Below are 24805 nucleotides of genomic sequence, written 5' to 3'. Positions count from 1 at the left end.
GAAGGAAGTGAACCTCTGATTGAATGAATACCGTTTATGGGCCAGGCCCTGTGCTGAGTGCTTGTGTGTGTTATTTAATTTTATAACAATCCTGTGTAGTATATAACATCGTGTGTCTTTGTAGGTGAAGAAATTGAAACTCAGAAAGGTTAGATAATTTGTCTAAGTTGCCAGCTGATGAGAGAGAGAGAATCAGGATTTGTGCATTTTTATAGCATCTTTGATTTAGGTAGTCTTTCTATTACAAAGAAACAATAGACTTCCCCTTTAACCAGCCCTACACCCCTGTTAGAGAAAGGGACTGGCCTTGCCATGCTGTGGCAGTGTGTCTTGGACCATGTTCTCACACGTGCAGAGAGCAATGGTATAGAAACTTCCATGTCCAGTGGGGAACCTTCCGCCACAGAAGCAGCCAATGCAATAACCATGGCAAGGCCTGTTTTCTCAGGCCGTCGTTCTGCCACAGCCAGTACCGATGTCAAATCTCTTCTTTCTTTGCTAGAGAAGATTATTGTGAAGGGTCTCCTAGAGGTGATGTTTCTGGACCTGTAAATGGTGTAATTTTGACGCTGATATGTGTGGTGGGCCCGATCTAGGAGCACCTATGGCTTCCAAGCCAGGAAGTTTCAGCCCCTTGGGTTTTCCTGGCAGCTGTCATGGCAGGTACTTCTGGTCTTGGAGGGGCCTCCTCTGAGCTCTCTAATGCACCCCCTCCCTTCCCACATCCACCCTCCCAGAGAACTTTCTCTCTCAACTACCAGAAGGATATTGTCACCTGTGGTCAGAGCCCAGTGTAGTGACTTCCCTGCAGAAAACAGTGCAATATTTGTGCCCAACTTTGGAATCTTTCAGAAGTCTCAGAAACTGGAAATAAGTCTCTTTCAAATGGAGAGCACACATGCATACACACCCATAAATATTCTTCATTTCAGGATGGAATTAGGGCCTCTGCTTGCCAGATTTTTGAGTTATATCCTAACTCCATGCATATCGTTCTATAATTTGCAACACTCATTGTAAGTGTAGCTGATGAAGCATGGAGAGGTAGCTGGTAGTGTAAACCATTTATCATATATTTGAGTTCAAAACGTTCAGTTTTACCATTTTCCTCTGGATGGTTTCTTCTGTTGAAAAATTACTTACTATAGCTATGAAATGAAGCCCTCTCCCTTGTGCATGCCGTGTTTCATCTCCTCATTTTCCTCGCCTTTCTGGTGGCTGCTCATCACAGCATTTAAGTAGCTACAGTAGTCTCGGCGGCAGATCTCTTGCCCAACTTATGAATCGCTCCCTAATCTTTGTCCTGTTAGCTTGGTGAACTTTTGGTACATGCGCAGGGCAGGCAGGAACACAATACCTCTGTGCTCAGAACGGTTTTCCCCCTTTCATCCCACAATCCTCCTTATCACTGTAACTCTTTCGACATGGTTTAAATAAGGACCCTTCCCTTCCTTTCTCAAATCTTGAGTCTTGGTTTGCATCTGAGGAAAGGGAATAGCAATTCAAGTAGGGTATTTACAGCTAAGTGTGTGTTTAGCTGACAAGAGGCATTCATAAATTTACTCCCTTGTCTCAGAAAACGGGTTGTCAGCTTCTCCCTTCCATCTGGCATTTCAGCAGCCCTGTCACTTCTTGTCCTCAGGTAAGGCACGTCGTTCGGGACGGTGCTGTGCAGCAGGCTGATGCCCTGCAGAGTTGTCTGAACAAAGCAAGTTAGAATTGTTGGTCTAGTTTAACCACAGCCCCTTTGAAGAGAGTCAGAATCCGTATTTCAAGTAGGGGCCAACCCAGTCGGAGGGACCCTCACTGGTCTGGTTTCTGGAACAGTGGTTGTAAGGTGGGGACTTGAGAGTAAGACAGGCTCACCCTAACCTTGAGCAATTGAACCTCTCTAACCTTGTCTTCTACAAAATGGGGGCATATATCTGCCTCCATGGGCAGGGACAAGGGTTAAATGGATCAGGTAAGCAACCCACTGGGCTCAGGATTGAGTCAAGGCTCTTGGTATATGCGAACTTTTATTTGTATCTGACTTCATGATCCAAACCTGTTCACAGTGCAAGTTTTTGTTGCTCTGAAAACCCCCCTACAATTCGCATTAATAAGGCCAAAGGAGACATGTCCGTGAGGGGATCTTTAGCTGCTTGGAAAGACGGAAGAGACAGAGAACAGAGCAGGAAGTAAAAGCAATGCTTCGAGCAATTTGAGACGCTGGGAGAACTGCTAGAGAGAAAGGCTGGAGGCAGATGAAAAGCACACAGAGCAATGCACGCTCCCGGAACCGTCTGGGTGTGTTTGCACCCCAGCCTGCCGGCCCTTAGGTGCTTTCCCCTCTCTTGCTGACTTACTACTGACCGGGCTGCCACCAGACAGCTGCAGAGCTTGGCAGCGTTCTGGGAATCTGTACCAATGCCACACATCCCAAGGACAGAGCAGACACGGGTGGTGCTTGCACACAGCAACATGGCCTTGTCAGGCCGCTTTCTGACTGATGCTAGCTAGTTCCAGTGAATGCTTTCAGATTCCCAGGAGTGAGAAGAGTACTAAGCTGTGGGAATCAGGAGGCCTGAATCCAGGCTCCCACTTTGTGTAGCTTTGGACCTTCAGCAAGTCACATCTACTCTGCACCCAGTTTCCTATACATACATAAGTATTATGAATGTGTGCGTCTGTGTGTGTGTACACTATACTACACTACGCAGGTCCTGAGATCCTTCCCACACTGATGTGTATGCATTTGAAACGCTCTCTCCAGCCCTTCTTAGAGGCAGCACCACCCGCCAGGATTAGCATCTGAGGGGCAGTCTCTGACAACCAGCACCTCTTACACCCCGATCCATTTTTGAAAAAGTATAGTTTTTGGACTCTGTTATACACAACTGTGACCAAGGTTGCTGAAACAACGAACTCACCATTTCCCAGCATACCTTGCAGCCCAGCTGCTCTACTACTTCCCCCTCAGTTCAGCCTTTCTCGGCTTCCACCTTGAGCCTGCTTCTGTTCTGCCACACAGCCTGAGAGTTAGAAACTCATCAATGAATCTTTGACTCTTGGTGTGCTCTTCCTGAGTGAATTGTAACTTCCTTTTTTCCCCCCCCGCCTAACTTTGCTCTCTGATCTCAAGGGCCACATCCAACAGGATGCTCAGGTTAAAAAAAAAAAAAAAGTTTTTTTTTCAATATCTCTTTCTCTATTAATCAAAATCCCTTCCGTTCAAATTAAATGCCTTACACAGAACTCATTTAGAAGACGAGCTGTTCGCTAGAAAGTGAAAGTAGCCGATAATCCTTTTTTATATGTGAAAAAACTGGTGAGTCATTTAAATCTTTTTCCTCCTGGAAACTTAGAAAAAATAAGCCAAGTTCCTTGAATTTGTCACCTTTTATTTTTCTCTCCTTGTGCCCACGATAAAGATGTTGTAGAGGCTTTTATGTTCCACACTCCTGCTAAACTCTTTAGGTAGGAGAAATAATTGGCTTTTTCCTTGAGAGGAGGGTAGTAACAGACTGTGTCTGAGCTATTCTCTTGCAAATCCCCGTGGGTACTGAATAATAAAGTCTGTCTAGCTTCTAGTCTGCAACTCTTCTCGCTTTCCTTTGAACAAGGGCAGTAAGTTGCTCTTTTTCTGCCCAGTTCTCGCACTGAAAAAATCCAGTAGGTGGCCAAAGAGTCTTTAGAAGACTAAAGACAGCTTCACAGAGCCTTTGGACCAGGTTTTAAAAAGAAAAGTGTGCTTGTATCTTTGTACAGCAAACAATGCTGGAGGAGTTGAATGGTGCTTCAGGACCCTGGCTTAGGAACAGGTGACTTATTTAGGCAAGTTACAAATTGACATGTTTGACTATAGCTAAATTAAGTTCTCAAAATAATCCCTGAAACTGGAGCTCAGACCGCTGAAGCAAGTAGTGAGACCAGACCTCTCAGCCAGCCTCCTTTTACCCTCCTCCTGTGCTGTCATCCTTTGCAGCTCCACAGAAAGAGCCTCTCAGGTATTCTCTCCGGAGCATGAAAGAACTCTGTCAGCACCACAGGAGCCAAACCCCAGGAGTTCTGTGGGCTGAGAACTTTGCCCTGTGTGAATTACTTTTGTAAAAAATTCTAAGTTGAGGAGATGGCGATAAGGAAATTGCTCGGCACTGTTTTATGGTTCCAGCATTCAGTTTCCTGTGGTGTCCCGTGTTCTTTGATTTGAGTCATGCGAAGCCTAAGAAGCAAGCACAACCCTGCTCTCAGTTACCTAGAATGGACCACGGCTCTGTGTATGTCCCGTGTACTCAGCCACAGGTTCGAGTATGAGCTGTGTGTCACTGGGATGTTGCCAGGAGCAACTGCATCTTTGAATAAAATATTCACTGAACGTGACTGGTGCCTTTAGCATTCGTGTGACAATGGTCTCCCTCTATATATAACATACGTGATATAAATATATCAGTAAAATATACAGTACATAAAATTTACCATTTTAACCATTTTTCAGTGGCATTAAATACCTTCACATTGTTGTGCTGTCATCAGCACCATCCACCCCCAGGGCTCTCTCATCTTCTGAAACTCTGTCTCCATTAAATACTAACTCCCCATTCCCCCTCCCTCCAGCCCCTGGCAACCACCATTCTACTTTCTGTCTCTATGAATTTGACTCCTCTAGGTACCTTATGTAATTGGAATCATGCAATATTTGTGCTTTCCTGTCTGGCTTATTTCCGTCAGCATGTCTTCAAGGTTTATCTGTGTTGTAGCAGGTGTCAGTACTTCGTTCCTTTTTAAGACTGTGTAATACTCCATTATATGAATATACTACATTTTGTTTATCCATTCATCTTTGAACATCTGGGTTGCGTCCACTTTTTAGCTGTTGTGAGTAATGGGTGTTCAAAATATGCTTTCGATTCTTTTGAGTATTTATGCAGAAGTGGAATCACTGGATCATAGGGTAGTTCTATTTTTAATTTTTTGAGGAACTTCCATACTGTTTTTCATAGAGGCTGTACTATTTTACATTGCCACCAGCAGTGCACAAGTGTTCCATTTTCTCCATATCCTTGCCAACAGTTGTTGATTTCTGTTTTTTTGGTTTTTTTAGGCATCCTAATGAGTGTAAGGTGGTATCTCATGGTGGCTTTGGACAATAGTTGCTTTAACATTGATGTTTGGTGGCATGCATAGCTGAACTGTGTTTCTGTGTGATGGAACAAGGCACAAAGAGAAGTCTCCTTCCCCTTTTGTTGCCTGCAGTCTAGCGATCTAAGCATAAGTTCTGGTCTGCCCCAGCTAAGCTCTTTTGGGCAACTATAGATAAAAGACGTGTGATCAGGACTTGCTCCTAGCTCTATCTGGAGAAAGGAGCATGTAGCAACTTGGTGTGGGTTGGGATTCCTTGAAGATCTTTTTCCAAAGCATGAGGGCAGGAGCAGAGGCACTTAAATTGACCTGTCTGCTGAGGGGTGTGCTTCTACTGGGAGGCTAACTCACCACTGACACATTTTTAGTTTTACAGAGATGTCCTACTCCTTCCACTGCTTTTTAGAGAAAACAAAAGCCTAAGTTTCCCAGGGTAAATAGAAAAATGCAAGACCTATTTATTGCAGGTTTATGTTTTAAGTGGAATGATGGCTTTTTAGATGATTTTGAAAATTGTGTCTCCAATCCCAGATTCTGTCATACAAGGAGATAACACATAAAGTTCAATATAGGTAAGATTAAGTCTAATTAAATTAGTAATATGATAATGCCATTACATCAAATTTGGGAAATTTGGGAAAAAATATAACCCATTTCCATCACTCTGATATTTTTTTTATCATTTTGGTAAAATTCTCTCCAGTTTTTTTTTTCACTTTTTTTAAACACATAGTTGTAATAATACGTGCATAAAGTATGTAAATAAAGCTTTCCAAAAGGCTAATGCCCATTTACAATGCTATTAGCAATATAGCATATGAAAATATCCACTCATTTCATTACATCTTGGTGGACTTTCAGTATTTTTCTAGAGAAAAATTAAACACTACTTTGCTTAAATATATATTTCTTTTGTAATTTTTATTACAAAATATTTTTTTCTGTTTTTTTCTCTTCTTTTGCTTTTTAAATTTTTGACATAGAGAAGGTTCAGCTATTTATAGTTTTCATTTTTATATCCCTTTAATTTCTAATTTTATATAGTCTAATCCTATTTGCATTCAAGTTTTAAAATTTCTTTCCCCTCTACCATAGTGGTATGATACATTTTTTCTTTCTCTCCGGGAGTATGACACATTTTGTCTTTATCTTATTTTTCTGTTTTAAAAATACATCTCTTGTTACTCCTAAGGAATTTATTTGATGAATAGTGTGAAGTAAGAATTTACCTTGATTCCCCCCATCCCAGATTAGTAGCCAATTATTCCAACAATGATTAATTACTGAATAATTCTTTCCATCTCTGATGATTGCTGGTGCTTCCTTTATCGTAAACGGAATTCTAATAAGTATATTAGACAGATCTATTCCTAGTTTATCTATTTTGTTCTGTTAATTAGTTTGTTTTTTCTTGCATAATCCCATGCTCTTTCAATTATAGACTTATAATTGTTATAATATATAGTACCCCTTCTTCCTATAGTTCTTTACAAAATTTTCTTTACTATTATTCTTACCTGTTTGTTTCTTTTAGACACGTGTGGGAATTATCTTGCTATATTTCTCCCTATAAAATATTTTATAGAATTGGGGTTCTGATCAGAATTACATTTAACATATAAATTTAGAATATACATTTTAAAATAAAAGTTTATTCTTCCTATCTAAATCTCACTTCATGTTTATTTCTTTGTGTCTGTCTGTCTCGGTGGGTTTTTTCTTTTATTGATTATGCACAAACATAGTTGAATTTGTTGCTCTGTGAAAGGGGTTTTTTAAATTGGACTTTTGTGATGGGTATTCCTTTCATATAGGAAGTGTGTGTGTGTGTGTGTGTGTGTGTGTGTGTGTGTGCACGAGCGCGTACACATTATAACTATCCATTTTACAGAGCAAAGCATTGAAAAGAACAGTCTGTGGAGTCTTTGGACTCAGTCAGAGTTCGGTTTGAATCCCAGCTCTACTACTTACCAGATATCTGACTCTGAGAATATAGCACTGCAGTGTGGGAGATATAGATTTCAATAAATGATAGCTATTACTATTCTCTTTCTCTTGAATATAATTTTCCATTCATTTCTTTGGGTTTTCTAGCTAGACAATGATACCATCTATAAAGAATGATAATGTTAACTTTTTTCCCCCCAACATTTAAATCTGTTTATCTGTTTCATGTCGTATTGCATTGGCCAAAAAAGCTTGCAGAACAAAACTAAATAATTTTTTCTTCCTGGGAGATTTTTATTCTTATTTTTAAAGGACTTCCTCTAGCTTTTCACTATGAAATATAATGTTGGCTAACTGTTTTACTTGTTTGTTACTGCCATCATGATATCATTTAAATAACTTTAGGATGATTATGAGCAACTTCACTTTATAAGTATCTCATATGTATAGACAGGCACACATATATACATCTATCTATCTATCTATCTATCTATCTATCTATCTATCTATATATATATATGCTCATAAATGGATGATCATCATGTAGCAGTTAAGAAATAATGACCTTGATGTGGCACTATTCTGTTTTTTTTCAAAAAAAGATGAATAGCTGCAGTTTACTTACACCAGCCATGGCCCAGATGCCAATGCCTTATTATGCATGTCATATCTTCCCCCCACACACACTTTTTAGAATTAGTTTCAGGTCTACAAAACAACATAGTAATTAGACATTTATATAATTTATGAAGTGATCCCCTGATTAGTCTACTACCCACCTGACACTACACATAGTTTTTACAATACTATTGACAATGTTCCTCATGCTGTACTGTGCATCCCCGTGACTCCTATAACTGTCAATTTCTACTTCATCCCTTCACCTTTCTCACCAAGCCCCCCAAGCCCCCTTTTTGTCCTTATAACAAATCATTGCATGCTTACCGTAGAGAAATAAAAAAATAGAGATAAGCAGAATGGCAAAAGAGAAAACCCCTCATAATCCCACTACCTGGAAATAACCACTGGTTAACTTTTTGGTGTTTACCTCTTCTGTCTTATAAAATTTGTATGTAAGTATAACTTTTTGTTGTTTACAAAAATGGGACTATCTACTTGTAGTAAGCTTTTTTACTTAAAAGTATAGCATGCATTTTTTAAATTAACTGTTCTTCTCAAGGATTATTTTTTTAAAAATTTTAAGTATAGTTGGTATACAATATTATATTACTTTCAGGTATACAATATGGTGATTTGACATTTTTATACCTTATAGAGTGATCACCCCACTGATTATAGTAATCATTTGTCACCATGCAAACTTATCAATATTGTTGACTATTTTCCCCTACCTTTTTCACCTACCTCCCCACTACTTTCCCCTCTGGCAACCACCCCTTTGGTCTCTGTCCAGGATCATTTTAATAAGTGTAAAGTATTCATTTCATGGATACATGATATTTTTAATAGTTATTTTCATATTCTTAAACATGTTGCTTCCAGTTGCCTTTATGTGTAGTGTTATCACAAATTTGTCTTACCATAATATCAGCTAATACTGTCTTGCTCCTTTAGGCTCTTCTCATTCTATTGTGTCTCCATGTAGGCAATGGCATCCCAACATCCTAGCTTATACAGTAGTTCTGATAAAATTGTTCTAGCTTACAGGTATTTTCTACACTTGGGCAGATAAAGTTTAGGCTTGGGAGGCTGTGTTAGTCTCCTACGGCTGCCATAACAAAGTACACATTGTTATTTTCAGTATTTACAAATGGTCAGGGTTTTTCACGGCTACCTAATTGTGTGATTTACTGCAACTTCTTCAGCACTTTTTACAGTGGAAAACTCTGATTTGATCCTTTGACCTGGGAACATGGGGACCTGTTCTATGAGCAAGGTGACCAGTGGCCAGGCAGTGTGGACAGAGTCATTGGGAATACTAAAGCATTGGGAGTGGTCTCCACTTAAAAGTACCGTTTGGGGTACTTAACTGACACTGCAGAAATTTTACTTTGGTTCTATGCGTTCCTCTTGAACACACAACACATACATACTTCTTATTGAAGAAGTATTTATTTCACTTATTTATACTCTGGCTTGTGAATGAAGAGCTCTATCTTTCAAAGAAACAAATATTGAATTATTAGTACAGGTATTTTAGCAAAAAAAGAATCTTCATCCAATGAAAGTAGAATCATTTTTTCTAATATCTGCTATTTTGTCTGAAGTCAGAAGGAGGGATAGGTGACCCTTTCCGTGTCCCCTGAAGCTAAATCATTTAAAAGTAGTAAGTAATGAACTGATGTCATGGAGGGAAAGTTGGCTTAGAAGAGTTATTCAATCTTCCCTAATATTCTAATATCTTTCAAGCAACTTGTTTAGTTTAGGGATATGCTAACAACTCATCAATCTAAAACCCACCTAAGAATCAACAAATAAGCAACTTTTGGCTTCTGGGCAGCAAAAGAAGATGCTTGTGTTCATGATTGTTTTCCATGCATTTCTAATGATCTTGGTTATCCACTTTCCTAACCACTGTAGTTTAGAAACAATCAATCAGAAAGGGCAGAGGAGCTTGCTATTGGGAGGCACATACTGAATTCAGAAAAAAGTGACAAGCCATAACCAGTTAGTGAGGGAGGACAAAACCAGACAAAAAATCAAATTGGAATTTACTGTGGAGTCCTAGGGTATCCTAGCAAATAGCTATTACATACCTCAAGGATGTCTAATTTCTTAGGATGTGACCATCTTGTAGCCTAGTATAAATCTTGTTTATAGAAAGTTATCTTTGTATCACAATCCCATATAATATTTGAAATGTATGATATCATTTTGTTCCTATATTAACTTTCTGATTTTTTTTTGTAGAAAAGGGAGAAAAGGCGAGGCAGTGCACAATACATTTTAGAAAAAATTTCTACTCCAAATGGTTAAAATTTAAAGGGAAAACTGTCAACCATCAGAAATAATGCATTCCTCAAGTTACCTGGGTAGCTAAAGTAATAATTTAGGATAACAGAAGTTGTATAAAGGTGTTCTCATAGCCCACCCCTAAGACTGCCCTGCTTGTCTGAGAGAAATAGTTTAATTGGCTGCATTGCTAAGGGGACTGGGAAATTCTAAATGACATCTCACCCCTGCCTCTCACCCTTCTACTATAGTCGGCACTCCTAGGCAAACCCTTCCTCCAGGAACTGCCCCCGTGTGTCCAACCCTTTTCAGGTCATTCCCGCCTCTCCTATATGCCTCTTCCACCTCTGCACACTGAAAAATCTATTCACTAAGAACCTGCAGTATGCCAGTCCTGTGCTGGTTTTGGGTTAGAGAAATCATTAGCCAAGACTTGTTCCTGCTTTTAAGAGACGTCCTGTCCACGAAGGCTGTGGAGCCCCTTGTTCTAAGAAACTCTCATTCTCAGCCTTCCCCACAGCATTTCCCCTACCTCTACACTCCAATTGGAACTTGGTTTCTCCTTAGAGATATCACTTCATTCAAAAGCGTTTCCTCAGGAAGACTATTCTCCCAGTTCACGGAGGAGGCCATGGAGTCTACGAATGTGTTTCCTACTGTCCTTTCCACACCTGGCTCACCATCGTCTTTGAGTTCCTCCTGTCTGTATCAGTCAGCTCGGGCTGCTGTAACAAAGTACCACACGCAGGGGGGCTTTAACAACAGAAACTTATTTCCTCAACATTCTAGAGGTTGGAAGTCTGAGATCAAGGTGTTGGCAGGGGTGGTTTCTTCTGAGTCCTCTCTCCTTGGCTTGTAGATGCTGCCTTCTCTCTGAGTCCTCATTTGGTCTTTCGTGTGAGTGTGTGTGTGTGTCCTAATCTCATATAAGGACACCAGTCCTATTGGATTAGGGCCCACCCCAATTACCTCATTTCACCTTAATTACCTCTATAAAGGCCTTATCTCCAAATATAGTCACATTCTGAGGTACCGGAGGCTAGGACTTCAACATATGAATTTGGGGGACACATTGTAGCCCATAATACCTCCTTTGATGTTGGTGTCATCTGTTTATGCCTGCTTCTCATCTGTACCCCAATCACCTACTGATCTCTAAGACACCCTTTCTTCACCGTGAACCTAGAGACCATCTTCACATTTTTCCTCTCGAGCCTGTCCCCTTCTTCATTTTCAGTGACAGGACCATCCATATCAAGACTCATGTCCTGTCCTTTTTTTTACAGTTTTCTCCATTTCCTGAACCCTGTGAGTAGGTTTTCCGCTTCATCTCAGAAGAGTCATTTGGTTCTCTTTCTCTTCTGAGGGCTCCGTCCCTGTTGCCCCAGCCTCAGCCCCCCTTCTGTCCCTCACGCCTTGCCTCACCCTCCCAGCCACTGAACCTGCTTTCCTTCCTCATCTTCTTGTCCCCAGACCACTCCTAGTTCTCACAGCCTCAGCCCCCTTCCGGTGTCATCCCCTTGTGATGGATTTTACTCATTTCAATTTCCAACCGTCAGTAATCCCTACCATATGTTTTTTGTCCTCTGTGGCTCCATGGCATTGAAGCTAAAACAGGGCTGAAGTTTTCTACCACTGAGTCCTGGTTTCTTTAAGTCTCAGCTGCATGCTGCTCCCAGGCTCTCCTACACTGCTGCTTTGCCAGAGCCAGGGCCACCTAATGGGAAGTCCCAGAGCTTGCCTTCTTCTCCACTCATTTCTCAGTATGTTCCTGCTATTGTGTTTCCCTTCCCTTCTATCGTAAAATGTGAATTAGCCTTCTTTTTTCCCCAAGGCTGATCTCTCTACCATGTTTTCTCTGCCATAGACACACACACACCCCTGTCTTCAAAGGTTGTTTCTGTCTCATAGATCTGTATTCTCTCCCCCCTGGATTTACATTCCTTCCTGTTGACATGCATGGTCTGGGTGGTTTACCCACTCTAAAACCCCTTTCCCAGACTCTGATAGTTTTCAAGGCACCGTTGAGCAGGGTGTCTCAACCTCGGCATGACTGCCATTTGGGGCCAGATCATTCCTTGTTGTGGGGCCGTCCTGTGCATTGCAGGATGTTTAGCAGCATCCCTGGCCTTCGCCCATAGATACCAGTGGTACCCCTCCCTCAATTTGTGACAACCAAAAATGTCTCCCAACATTGCTGAATGTCCCTGGGCGGCGGGGGAGTCACCCCAGTTGAAAACTGCCGGTGTAGACGTTAAGAGGGCAGTCTCTGGTTGATCATCTCTGGGCTCCTGTCCTGGGTACATAAAATATCCAGCTACCACTTTAGAATGTAGTCTGCACGTATGGATCATAATACTTGGAGAACAGAAAGAGGTTTGTACTTTAGGTTGAGGTGAAGGAGAGATGGTTAGAAACCAAATTAGCAACACTTAAATCTGCACATTCACTTATCTTTCCAATTAAATCCTTGTTAAACAACTGCACAGACAATAATGGCCCTTCTGCAAAAGTCCAAGCAAGAGCATTTTATTGAGATTAGTCGAGACTATCAAGTAGGCATTGTTATTAGCACACTAATTCTCAATTAACTAACAATAGCGGTGACAGCAATACAAGAGTGGGGTTCTGGGGTCAGACTGCCTGGTGTGCATCTCATCTCTGCCTCTTCCCAGCTGTGTGATGTCTGGACTCCAGTTGAGTCAGTTGCAGAATGGGAACGATAATAGCGCCTACCAGATCTGAGGCTGGGTGGGAGTAAGCAAGATAATACACCTGAGGCCCTTAGAACAGTGCCTGGCACATAGTAGGTATTCCATAAATATTAGCTGCCATTATGCTGTTACTTTCCTTTCTCTCCCTTTTATCACCTAACTTCTCACAAAGCATGGGCTTCATTTCCTCTTCTTCCAGTTACTCTTTAACCCTTTGTTTTCTGGCCCCTGTCTTCTACTCTCAAATCAATTTACTTTCTCAGATCTCACCCCCTTTTCACCTACTTGCCTTGGTGTCTCTACATTTTAACAGGTAATCACCTTTTCCCTTGGCAGCCCCCACTGCTTTGGCTGTTCTGCTTCTTTCGAGGTAAAAGAGTGCACTTGTCACTCCTCCTTCAGCCATCTAATTGCAGACATTGCCCTGGGTTCAGCCTCTAGCCCTTCACTGTCCACCCTCTCTGTCCCTCAGATGTCTCTCCAGGGCTTTTTCCTGGGTCTGATCACCTTTCGTCTTCCACACACCACCCTCCCCCCATGACTCGTGCCCCTGGTGAATGGACCTACCACCCATCCAGGTACCCACAACTGAGACCAGAGAAACCTTCCTAATTCTCTCTTCTTCTCACCCCAAAACCAACTGAGACCAAGCCCAGTGGACTCCATCTCTTTAATATCTCCTACCTCTAGTACATCTCCTACCTCCACCTATCCCACTGTTTTCGCTTTAATCCCTGCACTGTCATTTGTCGCTCTACCACTGCAGTGGTTTATTTTGGTGGCACACTCCTTGGTCAGTGCTCCAGAGGGATTTTTGTTTTCCTTCCTCTCATCGAATTGGTCAAATTCTGTTGAATCCATGTCCTAATTATGTCTCAAATCACTCCATTCCTTTCCACCTCTCCAGCCAGTGGTTTACTAGGTCCTTATTATATCTTAGCTGGATCATCTATTAATTCCTAACTAGCCTTCCTGTCCGAGGCTTCCAGACCCTTCTCCACAGTACCATGAGGGATGCTCTGTCTCCCCTATTCCTTAAGTCCTTTCAGGGCTTCACCATTGGATAAAATCCAAGTCAGCAGCCAGCTGCACAGAACTCTGGGCGGTCTGGCCCACAACATCCTCCTCCCTTTGCTCCAGCTACAGAGTGAGGTATTTGTAGTTTAAGAAACTGACCTTGTTTTACACCTCAGTGCCCTTGAGTTTACTACTCACTGCTCCCTCTGCCTGGAGGGCCCTGCCCCGTCCTCTCTGCCTGGGGGACACCTACATATGAGATTCAGCAGAATGTGTCACCTCATCCAAGTGGCCTTCTCCAACATCCACATCCTTTTTCTTCTTGATCCTCTTTCATGGCCGAGCTCTGTGTTTTCCATTTATTTTTGCCTCAAGCTCAGTATCACCTAGTCTTTCATCTTCTACCTCAATGAGTTCTTACCTCTGACTTTCTCATGTTGTCCTTCATTCTCTCAGGCAACTGGCTAAGACCCAGGCATCATCTTGGCTCTCACTTCTTCACCCCCACATTCCTGGTCCACCAGTTGCTTTCTCGTCAATTCTTCCTCTGAAGTGGCTCTTGATCATCTACTCTCTATTACCTCTGCCCCTACCCTCATACCTGAGGTTTTCCATGGATCATATTAAAAAATTCTGTGTGAGATAGCTTCAGCTTGTTTACCTTTCAGTCTCATTACCTATATATTCCTCTATATATTGTAATCCAGCCACACTGGAATCCTTAGTGATCTCTGAAGAGGACCCATGACTTGCTACAATAATGCCTTTGCAAATCTGCTGTTTCTAATCTCAGTCTCCACCTATGAAATTTCTAGCCATTCTCCATGGCTCAGCTCCATTGCTTTCTCTTCCATGAAGCTTTCTCCAATGATTCTTATTAGAAGTGACCTCTTTTCTCTGAACCCATGAATTTTGTATCTATTTGATGGTTCCTCCTTATTGTTGATTTGCATTTCATGATTACTTCCTATGCAGAGATTAGATTCTGAACTGTTTTAAGGCACAGGTTATAAATTACCCATTTTTGTATTGTTTCTCCACTATAGAACCTAGCACACTTTTTAGCTATTACAAATAATGCTGCTATGAACATTGATGTACGTGTTCTCCTGTGGATATGTTTTCATTTTTTGTGTATATATATACAATTTCATGTATATATATATACATACCAGCTTTATTGAGATATAACTTACATACCCTACCATTCACCCATTTAAAATATACAATTCAGTGGTTTTTAATATATTCAGAATTGTGCAACCATCACCACAATCATAGAACATTTCTATCACCCCAAAAAGAAACCCCACACACATGAGCAGTCAATCCCTATTTCCCCCCAAACCCTCAGCCCTAGGCAAACAATCTATTTTCTGTCTCTATACATTTGCCTATTCTGGACATTTCATATAAACCGAATCATAAAGTATTTGTCCATTTGGGTCAGGCTTATTTCATTTAGGATGTTTTCAAAGTTGATCCAGGTTGTAGCGTATATTGGTACTTTATTCTTTTTATGGCTGAATAATGTTCCATGTATGGATAGATCACATTTTGTTTACCCATTAATCAGTTGATGCGTATTTGGGTTGTTTCCACTTTTTAGCTATTACAAATAATGCTGCTATGAACATTCATGTACGTGTTCTCCTGTGGATATGTTTTCATTTTTTGTGTATATACCTAGGAGTGGACTAGCTGGGTTATATACTCAATGTTTAACATTTTGAGGAACTTCCAAGCTGTTTTTAAAGGCAGCTGCACCATTTTACAATCCCACCAGCAATGCACGAGGGTTCCAATTTCTCCACATCCTTGCCAACACTTGTTTCTGTCTTTTTTATTATAGCCATCCTAGTGGGTGTGAAGTAACACCTCATCATGGTTTTGATAGCATGGCTCTTTTTACCTATTAGATGTTCAACAAATAGGTATTTGTCCAATAAATGATATTTATATGTAATATGAATAAACACACCTTTGAACAGGTTGACTTATAAATTTATTAATTAGCTAGAAAAAATGAACACAAGGCCTATATCATTAGATTTAATTTTTAAAAGTTACTTTTAAACTGTTTTCTCTCTTTTTTAGTTGCTGATGTTATCTAGATGACATAAAAGTAGTGATTTATCATGAAAATTCATGTAACTTTGCAGGTTTGAATGTATTTTATAGAATAAGTGAAATTACCAGCAAAATTCCAACTTTGATGTTGTTTCTGGTCAAACTCTACCACTGAATGGGGAGACCAGGAAAGGCTAACTCCTGAATCCAGGCAGGACAAATGAATAAAGTAGCATTCCCTAAATGGACCTTCCTTTGCTTTCTCATTGGAACATGTTAAAAGTCTGAAGCTCCATACACCAGTTCTGTGGTGACTGTGTGAACTCTTACTCCTGTTTAGAGATTTGCCCATTTCCTCCAGGGGCAGGCCTGTCTTCAGAAAAGCATTTGATAATATACTTGGGGACATGGGGTGGGGGAGGGGGAGACTTAGAAAAATGCAAGTGCCGAAGTTTCTCTCGATAGAATTTTCCTCAGTAAACAGTAGACCATGGGAAACATAACAGGTTCTGAAAACTTAATTTTGATGACTCTGGACGTCAGGGAAACAGCCAGCTGAATCAGTTCCCTCCTGGGCTGTGGTTTAGCCTACTTATCTCGTCAGAGGTAATGGCCCAACTGCTTTTGCTTGGTTCTAGAGAGTTCTATCTGGGCCAGAACCCATCCATTTAGTCCATCCCTAGATAGATACTTTTATCTGCAGCCCTGAAAACCAGCGTTCCCCTGAAAGTTGCAAATTAAAGGCCCATGATTGGGCCTAAAACTTTGTATAATGTGCAGGTGTCCTCAGAGAAGTCCGTGTGGTGGAGTCAGGGTGAAAGGTCATAGTAAGTAGAGTAGCCAGCTTTCTGTATGTATAACATCATCTTGCCTAACTAGTCTCAAATGCGTGATTCTACAGTAGTAGCCAGCTTTCTGTATAACATCACCTTGCCTGACTAGTCTTAAATGCCTAATTCAATAGTAGTATTCTCTGCAACCAGTTAAGAGGCATATTTGTCTTGAGGATTTCAGGTGTGTGTTTATTTTCCACAACCACAGTCACTCTTATCTGTCTGATGATGTTTCCAAAGCCTGAGAACAGGCCCTTTCAGAACCTCAGTAGGAAAAATATTAACAGTTGGAAACATGTCAGCTGCTTCATGGAGGAAGCATAGCCCAGGCCTGGTTTCCCTGGGCTGAGTGATAACTTGGGCCTCAACAGCAAGAGCTAAGCGTGGTGGTGGGAGCTGTAGAGATGGAGAGTGCCCTGCTTTTCAGAGTTGAAACAGGAGCCCTCTGAGAGAAAGAGATATTGCATGTGGCTTCCCTGATGCCTCAGAGGGCGATATGGATGACACAGCATCAGCCGTTCCATCGCGGGGTGGGGACACTGGCTGTAGGAGCCTCTGCCATCCTCGGCCCCTTAGGAGCCAGCAGACCCCGCTTAAGCATCAGTTGTTGAGTGTGGTAAAGGAAAAGTGACAAAAGCCGAGTGAACGTTGAATTTGTTGGACGGAGAACACGCTCCGGAACGGCAGCACCAGAGCTAAAAGAACGGGGCCCTGGGAGAGAAACAGCCCAAAGTTGGGGGCGGGGTGAAGCGCTGGTTCCTTAATCTCCTGACCCAGCATCTACTCGCCCCACCTGGATGCGGAGCAAGGACCGCGTGGAGAGGGAACAGCGCGGGTGGGGCTCACCCTCCCATTTGTTTCCTAGACTGTGAGCGGCGGCGCCAGACCAAGTGACCGCGACCCCACGCCACCCCCCTCCCGGCCTCCGAGGCGCCCCTCTCGCGCCTCAGGGGCATCACTGCCTATCCCCTCCTTCGTTAAAATAGTGAAACAAACTCTAGAGTGATGTGATGGAAAGCTGGGGGCGGAGAGTCGCTTGCAGTGAGGGGCTAGAGAGGAGGGGGCGAAGTGGTCCAAGGTGGCCGGCCGGCGAGCGCTGGGCTGACCAAGATCCGGCTCAGCTGCGGCCGCTGAGACCCTTTCCCTGGGGCGGCCCGGCCCATCCTCTGGCCCGGGGCGCCTGCGGAGGCTGTGGGGCAAACCTGGGGCCGCGGTGGGGGTGGGGTGGGGAACTCCACCTCCATCCATCCCGGGATGGAAACTGCGGTCACCCCGCTAAAATCGGGGCGGGGGCGACAGGCGGGTACCGCGGTCCCTCCCACCCCCCAGCCCGAGACGCCGCCGCCGCCGCCGCGGCCGCCGCGGCCGCTCAGTAACACGTCCCCAGGAGACTCGCAGGAGCAACACGTGATGTGTCTACTTATCAGGGTGAGAGGGGGAGAGCGAGTCTCCGAGCGTGCGGGCGAGGAAGCGGGGCGGGGGGCCGAGGCGGGGGCCGGGACTACGGCTGGGGCGCCGGGGTCGTCAGCTCCTCGCCCACCTCCCTCCCTGTGGGAGAAGAGGAGGAGGGGAAGTGACTGCGGAGTTGATGAACTTTGCACATCCAGAAACGCCATTTTGATTCCTTTTCCGGAACAAGTTTGCATCTCTCCTCGTTCTCTCCCCGAAGCCCACCGGTCCCTACGGCATCATGCCTGGGAGCCAAGCGCCCTGCCCGGCCGTAAGTACGCGCCCGGGGTTCCGGCTCGCGGGACTCGGGTGGCAGCGAGATGTCTGGGGCTAAGAGGGAGCGACCTTTTAAAGAACTTTTGGGGATGGGGAGGGTGAAGTCTGTGGAGCGCGTTGTACTTTTTTAAACTCGCCGTTTCCCAGAGCGGAGGACCCGAGTGCCCCACGCCGCGCTACGTGCGCTCTGGCGGTGGGGCCGGACGGGGATGAGCTGGGCAGCCCTCTCCCCTCGGGCTGCGCGCCGGGCCGCTCCTCCTCCTCCCCTCCTCCTCCTCCCCTTCCTCCGCTCCTTTCCCCTTCCCGAGCTGCCGGCTCTGCCAACCAGCTCCCAGCGCGAGCCGCCGCGGTCGCCGCAGCGCCCCGCCGCCAGGACCTGATGCGCATCCATATTAGCCGTCCGAGCGCAGGAATCCGGCCCGACCCGCGCCGCCGCGCCCGCCGCCCAATTTATTTTTAACCAACACCGCCGGGACTCGGATGGTGCACGCACCGCCGGCCAGAAACATCTTCCCAGCGCTGCTCTCCATCTTCCGCCCTCGCTCCCCCGACATCCTCCCCCCCATGTGGGAGGGGAAACTTTTCTCCTACATACTTTCGAGTCCCTCTCGGGCCGAGCAGCGCGGAGATGACGGCGCCCGCCCGCCGCCGCAAGGTATCCGGGGGTGCCCGTTCGGAGTGCCTGCCTGGGGTGCTGGCTCGGGGTGCCTGCTCGGGGCTGCGCGGTGGGAGCATCCGCCGCGCCCTGCTCTGCGGACTTTGATCCTCCCCGGCGGACGGCGCCGGCTGGGAGGGGGCCGCGGCCACCCTGCGCCCTCGCCCGTTCTAGGCTCGTGGCTGTGGGTCACGAAGAGCACTGTCCCGGGTAACTAGGGGAGGAGGGGGCCAGAGCCCTGTCCGCGTATTGTTCCCTTGCCCTTCGGTTGGCCGTGTGTTTTCGTGGGAGCCATCGGTGTGGAGCGGAGCCTGCATCGCGGGGGGGGGGGGGGGGCTCGGCGCCCGGCGCCGTCACGAGCACAGGAAGGAGGCCGGGAGCATCCGAGGCGGGGCCGGCCGCCGGGGCCCGCTTCGCCGCCCAGCTGTGGAGCGCGCTCGGAAACTTTTGTCCGCCGCCCGCTGGACCAATTTTTTGCGAGTTCTGGGGCTTCCCTTCCTCCTCCCATCCCGGCCCGCTGTGCGGAGCCGGGGTGGGTGGGGGCGGCGTCGAGAGGCTGGGGACCCAGTGCGCCCCCCCACCGCCTTGGGCCCGGCCCCCTGCGCCCCCTCCCCGCTCGCGGTCTCTTAGGAAACTGCGACCTTAATGGTTGCTAAGGAGCAGAGGAGGTCCTTCCCGTCGCCGGCCCCCACCCTGGGAAGCGGCGTGTTTTCTGAACCGGGCCGAGGGTCGCGTCGAGGATGTAGTTAGTGACTCGCTCCCCGGCTACCTTCCGGGCCGGGCGAGGCGCGTGAGTGCGGGACGCGGAGGCCGAGCCCGCTTGTTGGCGAGGCTACTTTACTTTTCGGGCGGGGGGAGGCGGGGGCGGCCCCGGAGAGGGAAGAGGCGCTGGGGGCTTGAGGACCCAGGGGTCGCGGGGACCAGCAGGCCGGCGGGCCGGTTGACAGGCGCAGCGTGCAGCTCGCGTCCAGCGGCCGCGGTGCATCCGTGATGGGTTATAAAAGAGGAGGAAAGTATTTCTCCTTGCTCAGCAGATTTGCCCTCCCTCGCTCCTTACTGGTTAGAAGATAGAACGTGAGCCCAGATCCGGACGAGCAGTTCACATTCCATTACGAAATTCTACACGGCTTCAGAGCCAGCAGCAGCACACATTCGGGGCACTTTGGAGTTTTTTTCCTCTTTTTGGGGGGATGGTGATGGTGGTGGAGAGCGATAGAAAGAAAGGTGAATAAAAATACAACTTTTTGGTATGCTGAAAAACCTGTCCTAGAGTTTTCATCAGTAGCAGAATTAACCCTCATGCTTGTTTTAGAGTTTAGATTTAAGCTTAGCCTTTTGAAAGCCAGTGGAAATAAAGTTTTCCTGTTCGATAAGGAACCTGGAAAATAGCGAGGTATTTCTGTCTTGAAGAGGAGACTTGAGGTGATTTCTGCAAAGGCTGGGTTGCTAATGTGCATCCCATATTTTTTGAGATATTTTTTTCTTTTAGACATGCAGTGGTGTATGCATGCATGTGCGTGTGTTCTGAAATAAGTTTAATTGAAGTGGAAGTTGGAGAAAAGGGAACTGCAAAGAAAAGAATGGTTTTCGTTTTGTTTTTTGGGGTGCCCCGGCCACCACCACCACCCATCCACCTTCACAGCCCTTAAAAGCATCCTCTAGATCTGGTGCTTTTTCTAGTGGGCAGGTATGATTCTAAGACATGTAACCCGGAAGTCTAAGAGGCCAAAGTCTTGGCTGAAACTTTTTTCCTCTTGTTTGCAAACGTTTAGTTCTGTGCTTCCTTCAAGAGTCACAAAGAACTTTTGAAGGAATGGGTTTGAAGTTATTCTTCAAGTAATTTAAGCAAAGGTGAGCCACTAATTTTAGGGTTTTGTTTGTTTTTGTTTTTTTACCTCTGCCCTTTGGAGGGAGACTTCTGGGTTCGGGCTGATGGATCCTGCTTTGATGTGTTTTGAGCTTTGGTTACACTGATGAATTAAACATTTGAATGGCTTTTATCAAGTTTTAAATGTGTGAAAAAATACCTTCCCTCCTTCACCCCTTTTACAAAAGAAAGGGAGAGAGCCCTTTGATTTAGTTATTTGTTTTGCTTGTGCTCCATTTTCGGTTGTTAATGAACTTGCACTGTTTTATCATTTTTAAAAAAATACTGCTAAACTGATTGCATTTTAGGATGTTTTGTTCTTTAAAGAGGACTTGCTGGTTACATGATACTCTTAAATGCTGCAGATGCTTACTGTTATATGGTATATCATTCTCTGGGTTGTTCTAGATACTACTTATTTCTCATCAGAAAATCAGAGTCTAAGCCCTTACGGCAGAGAAGTGTTTATGTGAAGGGGAAGATGGGTCTGACTCAGCTGGCAAGGTGGTGCGTCCATTCCTAACTGTTTACGTCATCCAACAAGTGACCTTTTGATTGAAGGGTCTTTTATTTTAAATTTCTTCATGCTGAGTCCTGCGGTCTCATTTGCATCCAAGACAGGTACAGAATATTGGAGGAAAATAAAACCTAATGTTGTTAGTTCTGCACCTGATCAACAGCTGTTTATCAGTTACATTCTGTATGTCAGGCAGGAGCTAGGTGCCATTAGGTAGCTTTCATTTTTACTGTTCAATTTTGAATTGCTCTGTTGGTCCACTTCCTACGTCAGTTTAGAAATCATATGCTCATTTTTCAACATCACTTATTACCTTCAGCAAAGGATATTTCCTGATTAATAAAGTTTTAAAACTTCTACTTTTTTAAGTTTTGTATGGCATAGTAAATATAAATCGAAGTCCTACAATAATTGGTTAACCATGTTCACTAGAAACAGTCAGAAGTGAATCCTTTTGATGTTTCAATTCATTATCCTTCTGAAAAGTAGGTGATGCTTAAAAGGTCATAGGATAAGGGTTGCTAAGCAGCTAAACAGAAGGATGCTAAAATTAACCAAAGCATTTTTGAAAAGGAGTCCTTCCCTGTTTTACATTATTTACTAGATTTATTTAATTTCTGAGTTCTCCGTGTCCTTTGACCCAAGAAGGTAGGATGTTGAGTTTTTGTTTTTATCATATTTAAGTAATTTCTCTTTCTTTTGTACGGTGTCTTTTAATTGAAGTTCATGCTCTCTGACCAACTCTGGTGTCAGATGGCAGCTTGTCTGGGCAGACTTCTTGTCTATTACCCGTGTGTTCAGGTTAAACCTTCCCTTCCCTAGGATATATGTGAGTAACATCACTGTATTTCATTTATTAATAACGGAACGTTTAGTTTGTTTTGGAAAATCTACCTAATACACAAAGTGATGTTCTCCTTCACTCCTTTTTAATAGATTTGCATTTAAAAGATAAAAATGAAATAATAGTATCAATAGGAAGTGTGTGATATAGACTCTCCTGATAACAGGACGATAATTTTCTTCCCCTTTTTACTGAGATTCCCTTAGGCTTTGATAGGGCTTGTTCTTTTCACTTCACTTCTCCATCTCAGTTTATTCAGCCCAGTTCTTAATACCTTTTTAAAAATAATTGTATTAGGTTTAGAGTATGTCTGAAAGGGCTGACATTTCCTTCACAAATATTAGGGGGAAAATTGTGATTTACATTACGTTTCTGCCATAAGTATGTTAAAGGATCTTGGAGTTTTTCAGTGAGATAAAATGGTTGCAATTGAACTGAAGCCATGGTTGGTAACCAGGCCAGTCCACTGTAAGTCACAAGTTTCCCTGCTTTAAGGTTACTTGTGTACATCTGACCTACCAAACAGGCAGATCTGAGCAATATTTTTTCTATCCAAATATAATTAAGAAATTGGATAGGTTCTTGAAGGGGGTGCAGGGTAAATGAACTTTCTCTCCCTCTGACTTAGTAAGTGATTTTTGAGTAGAAATAGACATGGCCCTCTTCAAAAAGCAGGGGTCAGATAGTGATTTCCATGCCCTGGGGGGCCTCCCCATAAATCAGAAGTAAAAGGTGTACCATATGAAACACAGAGGGAAGCATACTATGTGCTTTCTGAAATGCATCACCTATTTTTAATTTCCCCCACTCCCATAAGAAGCAGAATACAGAGAGGAAGACCATCTGCTGTGTTTGCATCAGGACTGAGGTGGAAGAATGAGGAAGATGGGGACTGAGGGTGATGGACATTTTTCCTTTTATGTTAGCTATGCTGTGGGATCGAATGCGCTGGGCTCAGTTTCTCTTGTCACCTTCCCTGGGTGTTGACTACTGGTATGAAGTCAAGCCAAGTACCTGGAGATTGCGCTCTGACATTGGTTGGTGGCGATGGGGTGGGGTGGACAGGAAGGGAGGCCCTGAGAGGAGGGCACAGAGAGCTGTTCCTTCCAGCTACTGGTGCATCTTGTTTCTGATGGTACTTCAGGATACAGGTGAGCCAGTCAGCCATCTGTAAAGGTGGCTGCCTGTGAATAGGTGCTTCAGACAAAAGAAGTGGGAGAGGGTGGAGACTGTTTGTTCAGTGTGATTCAAGCAAGTAATGCTAAGAGAATTTGAAAGCCTCTGTAAAATCCCCAAGACCGGGTACTGACTGCTCCTGCAGGATTCACCTGAGGCCTCTCAGACTCCATGAGGGCGGGTGGTCCTGATAGGGAGGAGAAAGCCCAATGAAAACCTTCACATTCTTTGTCAGCCAGCCAGACGGCAGAGAAAAAGCCTCAGTGGGGGTAATTAGATAAAGCTTTTAAATGGCTCTATTTGTTTTTCCCCTGGCCTGCTTGGTATCTCATCTCTTTTTCCCCCCTTTTCAGAGACTGGGGTAGGATTGTTACACGACTGTTTGAGACCTTAAATGGTTTAATTACTTTGAAAATTTCCTTTTTCGTTAGGGTGTACCTTGGACCAAGTTAACTTCACCCTGCTTTTGTGAAGGCCTTTAACAAAGATTCCAATTTTATCCTCGAGCAACAGAGTGAGGTTGGGTGGGTATATTAACCCATTTTACAACTGTGCCAATTTCCACCCAGTGGCTGGTAATAAATCAAGCTTAGGACCCAGAACTCCTAAGCCCAGTCTAGCTCAGTACAACACCTGCTTTTTAAAGTCAGCATGGCCTCAAGACTGAGCGTTAAATATACAGTGCCTCGTCTGTGTGTGTGTGTGTGTGTGTGTGTGTTTAAAATGAGACTGGATTCTTTTCACAATACTGTGGTTAAATTTGAAGATGTAAGGCAATTAAAGAAGAAACTTTTTAGCCTTTGGCAGCATTTCTGTTGATGAAGATGATTATACACATTTTTTTCAGTAGATTTTCTACATCATGGGGTTGTTGTAAGGATGAAATAAATGGTCCAGAAAGTCAAAATCTATATATGGAAGAAAGTGGTATATTTTGAGCTCAGGAAGCTTTGTGGGTGCCCACTCTGGATTTCCTTTCCCGAATTGTGCACCATTACTGTAGACAGAATTTGCCTAGGAGTTTATGTTCAAATCGGGTAAGGCAGCACTTTCTTTTTGCTTTGAGTGCCGAGACAAACAACTAGCAAATTATTCTTAGTGAAGTTTACGTAGGACTGGATTCTAAGGACAAGGCAGTGTGCAAGCTTTAGATTCCCCCTTAAATGCAGTGGTACTCAAGGGAGGTTTTGCCTCCAGGGGCATTTGGCAACGTCTGGAGACCTTTTTGATGGCTTGGCTGGGGGTTGGGGGGTCAGGTGCTCCTGGCCAGAATGCTGCTACCCATCCCACAGTGATGGCCCCACAACAAAGGATTACCCAGCCCCCAGTGTCAGTGCAGGATGAGAAAGCCTGCCTTAAAGGTCCTGCAGCTGTGGCCTGTGGCGTCTGCACAGGTAGCCTGGGTA

The 24805-nt window shown here is 44.3% G+C and overlaps 1 protein-coding gene across 9 annotated transcripts in view; it reads left to right on the top strand.

The window, feature by feature from the left end:
• RREB1 (ras responsive element binding protein 1) overlaps nt 1–24805 on the top strand; it is a 167509-nt gene that overhangs the window by 18480 nt on the left and 124224 nt on the right. For 2 of the 9 annotated variants that reach the window (XM_019745409.3, XM_019745400.3), the window contains exon 1: nt 18050–18335. The exons of 1 other annotated variant lie outside the window; for it this stretch is intronic. The gene's annotated coding sequence lies outside the window, so the exon portion shown is untranslated. 6 more of the 9 variants (XM_074335267.2, XM_019745401.3, XM_019745403.3 and 3 more) reach the window with 5 other exon arrangements.

This window comes from Rhinolophus sinicus, chromosome 14, assembly GCF_057876585.1.
Source record: "Rhinolophus sinicus isolate RSI-liver-muscle chromosome 14, RSI-T2T, whole genome shotgun sequence".
Classification (NCBI taxonomy): Eukaryota; Metazoa; Chordata; class Mammalia; order Chiroptera; family Rhinolophidae; genus Rhinolophus; species Rhinolophus sinicus.
The sequence above is the reverse complement of the archived record's forward strand: the minus strand, read 5'-3'. Positions and strand labels throughout refer to the sequence as shown.